Source organism: Primulina tabacum, chromosome 16 (genome assembly GCF_025594145.1).
Source record: "Primulina tabacum isolate GXHZ01 chromosome 16, ASM2559414v2, whole genome shotgun sequence".
Taxonomy (NCBI): domain Eukaryota; kingdom Viridiplantae; phylum Streptophyta; class Magnoliopsida; order Lamiales; family Gesneriaceae; genus Primulina; species Primulina tabacum.
The window spans coordinates 3,587,868-3,592,750 of NC_134565.1; positions in this window are offsets into that span (position 1 = coordinate 3,587,868).

Sequence of the window (4,883 nt, forward strand, 5' to 3'; positions counted from 1 at the left end):
AGGACGTGACCAAGGTGTCCTTTCAAGGTTTGGTTCATGGTTCCCTCAAAATTTTTAAAACAACAACACAAGTGCATAGTTCGAATTTTCCATTTCCTGTATTAGCCATGGTTCAAGCCATGCCTTAGGATGTTGGTAAGAGTTCTTGGGAGGTGGTTCAAGCCATTGGCCAATAAATTTCAGAGTTTACACCACAAACGCACAAGTTGCCACTGCTGGTTTTTTTTTTGACAGCAACTTTCATCTTCGGTTTTGAGGTTGGTTTGAGTTCTTGGTTGGCTTTTAGCCCATGGACTTGGACTGGACAATACCTTAATGAGTTAGGAAAGTCGTGTTTTTGGCCGTTCGTGATTTGGTCTAGTTTAGAGGTCGTACGAGAATTTACGGTGAAAGGTGCCAAAATGACTCTCGAAAAAGTGTTTTATGTTTTTGGATTCCTTTTTCACCTATTTTCGTGTTTTACAGTTATTATGCATATTTTTCAGTATGTTTGGGGTATTTTAATCATGGTTAAACGTCGGTTTAATGTTGGTTCGGGTTGGTACGAAGCCATGGTTAAAAATCAAGTTATTGGCTCTAATCGTCTCGTTTTTGGTTCTATTGTTAAGTTTTTTTTTTTTTTTTTTTGTCAAGTTAAGATTTATTGCATGTGTCACATATTAGTAGTAAGTCGCAGCAAGCCTGGGAGCGATCCAACTCATCCGGTAAAAATAAGGTTATAATTATATTACGTGCATAAAAATATAAAATGTTTATTTTTGAGATATATGCTATATGTCTTGTGGCCACCTTATGCTTATGGGTTTGGAAGTCGGTAGGCGCAACCGAGGACCTCTCCGCCCGGTGACTTACGACCGGTTTATGATTATGTATGGGTACCGACATCCAGTCCAAGGGCTGTGATTGATCTCTATCACCCAGTATACTGTGGTTTAGTCTGATCAGGCGCTTACGTTATGTTATGGGCCACTTGCTTAGAAACATTATCTCTACCAGAAAATTATGATATGACATGACAGAGCTCTATTGAGCAAAGTTTTTACGTATGATTTTCAGATATGCACGTAGTTATAATTATTCATGATGCTATTTTCACCGTACGCTTTACGATACTTTATTTTTACGTTGCATGCGATTTTATGATATATTTACTTGTTATTCACGATATATACATGTTGAGTCTTTAGACTCACTAGACTTGATTGTTGTAGGTATTGATGAGGTCGGGACCGCGGACGGAGACCAGTGAGCGATCTTGGGACAGCAGTAGTAAACCCGAGGACCTCATGATTTAATCTATGAACCTTTTATTATTCAAACTCAGTTTTAATACGTTGGATTATTTTTAAGTTGATGTTTACGTTGAATTATTTTTAAATTGTTGGTTGAAAACAATATTTGCTTCCGCTGTTATTTTAAAGTTAAAATTATTTACATATTTACTTTAATTAAATGGGACAAGATAATTAATTATTTAGAAAAATTTTTATAATTCCGCAAAAATTATGAATACGAAATACGGGCCTTGATAGTTGGTATCAGAGCCTATGATCTTGTAAAGGGTTGTACTACTACTGCTCTCGAGAAGCTCATGAAGTCACGTCTTCGGTCTGTAAGTTTTACATTTACGCATTTTATTTAAAGCATTAATTATTTTAACAGCATGTTTTCATGAAATGTTTTTGCGTTCAGATTTTAATTGCTCAGTGTTTATTTAAATTAAAAATATAAATTATGGAATTATGCATGTTGGGTACGTTTAGAATTGGACATGTCTAAGAATTCGAATATTGGGCTTTAGGAGATGTTAAACATGATTGGACTATATTAATTTTTAGGTCAATAGTGTTGATGTCCTCCTTATGGGTCATAAGTTAATCTTGAAAATTATGAATGCTTTTGGGACTTGTAGAAATTCTAAGAAATTATTGATGGTTCTTGGTTGCTAGTCGAGTAAATTTTTGAGGATTTCATATAAGCAATAGCGATTCGAATACTACGACAATCTTTAGGATTATAAATGTACAATTTGAGGATTTTAAGTATCTATGAAAATGTAAGATTAATTATGAGAATTTATTTAGGATACATGCTCTACCTAGTTAGATTTAAGGATGGAATTGCATGAATTGAGAATTTTAGGGACCTAATTGTAATAACTAATAATTTGAGGACCTAAGTGGAAAAAAATTCTAAGGGACTATTTTCGAATTTACCAAATTTTGGGGATTAAATTTTGAGTTCGAGAATCTAAAAGTTTAATGAGGTAAAGATGGAAAATTTTATGGGGACAATGATGCAGATTTCGAAGAGTTGTGGGGCCAAATGTAAATTGGGAGAACTGTAAGGGTCAGGTTGCAATTTTCAAAATTCTAAGGATTAAATGCGAACTTTTGAGGAACACTTGGGATTTTAAGTATTTATAGAAATGTAAGACGTGTTATGGGAATTAATTTTGGGTTTAATAAACTTAAGACTATTGAACCTTATGATACGGGAAATCTATAAAATGAAATTGGAAATACTGAGTACTCATAGGTAATTGTGGAATTTTCGAGATTTAGAAAAAAAAATTGGACGATATTCGAGGAAAGTAAGAATTATTTTTACAATTTTAAGAAATTTGAGAACTTATCTAGTAGTAAGTGAGAATTGAACGGTTTAAATGGTAGGAATTTTTGGTTATTTAGGCTCGAAGGAAATATAGAATATTTAGATATTTGGATTATAATGTTATAATGAATGGTAACCAAGGACATTGTAGGATGAATCAATCTTAGGCATGAAAATTTAAGCGTTAGTGAAATCATGTTGTGGCAAATTAAGGATTTAAAGTGATGCCGATTTAAGGTAAAATTTGATCGGTTAGTTAAGTTATAAGGATAAACATTGAGTTAGAAATTTTTTTTGGGAATTTAAGTTTGATGTGTCGTAAGTTTTAACCAGGATCTTAACAGTTAGAATTATACCTTTGGGGAAATTTGATTTTTCTAGAAAGTTGAGTATGATGGATGGTTATGTTACTCGATAGACGCATGTAAGAATTGAATTAGACACCTTATCTTGAGGAATTTTGAAAGTCATTAAGAAATTTGGGACTAAGCGGATATGTGGGCTGGAGTTATACTATCTAATATTATTTGGGTTGCATAAGCTTGAATTTCAAGATTTATAAGATAGGTGTTCATACATAAGTTTTGGGTGAAAAAAAAAAAAAAAATTAGAGGCGTTCAACATAGAGTACCAATGAACTAACATTAAGATTTTAATTGAGTAAGAAATCCGAAATCTTGATATGGGAATTTTAGAACTCTATGGGTGATATGAGCGAAGTTGAATTATTAGAGTAAGTTTATCGCTAACATGAGATAACTTATTAAGTTTTATACACTAGACTTAATTAAGCATTGACGATACTTAAGAATGCGACATTTGTTTCAATGAGGAAAGTCCAGAGTCTTAGGCCTCAACTATATTGTAATTGGAAAGAAAATGGTTTAAGCATAAAATTGAGACTTGAATGGCTTTAAAATATTGGTAGAAGGTCGATGTTGTATAATTGGGTTTTGTGGATTAACGTTATTTGAGGTTTAAGATTTGCAACAATTTTATATTTGGGGTATACTCGTAAATAGTTAAGTTATATAAGTTTGGGCTGTAAGATAAAGATTCGATTCAAGGATCTTAGACTAATTTTGTTATGGAGCTGAGATAAGATTTAACTTTTAAGTCTATCACCGAGGATAGAAGTTGATCAGTAACCTTTGGTGCTAAGAGTCTTTAAGTTGAACTGCGTAAATGCTAATGTAATAGGTCGTTGAACATTAAGGGTATAGTATAAGAAAGGTAAGACATGATAAGTTTGAACCACCAATTCTAATATTTCTGAACGATGAGAAAAGTCAGAATTCGAGGTCATAGTAAATTAAAGCTAAGTTACCATAAGTCTTTTTAAGTTGCGATTCGCAAATGAGATTTTTGGTAGGCAATCTAATTAGGATTGAAGAAACGTAAGGACAGCCTATGACTTAATTTTTATCAGAGTAGCGCAGCGGTAGCGTGGTTGTTGGGATAATAGAATTAAGAATCTAAACTTTTGGATTATCGAGGATTAGCGAATTTCGGGGACGAAATTCAATTTAAGGGGGGAAGATTGTAACGACCCGAAAATCAGACTACGTATAAGCCATGCATAATTATTACTATTTAAATTTAAAAATGATTTTTATATATATATATGAAGGGTCTAATTCATTTTGATATTTGACAAGTCATAACTATTTATTTTAAATGCAAAAGTTTAGTTTTATCTTTTCAGTTAAATACGCGAGGACGGACCGGAGTTTGAAGATTAGAGATAAGATTAATAATAAGAAAGACATTCCTAAATTTAATTTAAGTCAAGGAATAATTTAATTTAAAGAAAAAGAATGTTTTAGAATTTATTTAATTAATTAGAGCTAAGTTGGTAAATAAATTCTTTTAGGTTCAATATTTAATTAAAGCTTAAATTAAAATATGTAAACAAGAGAGAATGAATTAATCTAAGTATGAAGTATTCAAGAAATTAAACATAGTATTTAAATGCTTAAAGTTAAATCCATGCAATGCCATGCAAGAGGTCATTATAAATTAAGGTGTAAATTCATTAAAATGTAGAATGGGTATTTGAAACCTTAAGCAATTAACATACAAGATGTAAACAATAAAACACCATGCAAATAAGTAATAATTTTGGGTCCAACATTTAAAATATTCAAAGGTGGATAACTCTTCATTCCAACAATTCCTAATTACAATTCATGGGGTATTCATTTCTCATTTTAATTATCTAACGGGTAGTAAATTTAAATGCAATAACATACCTCATTTCTACTCAACCT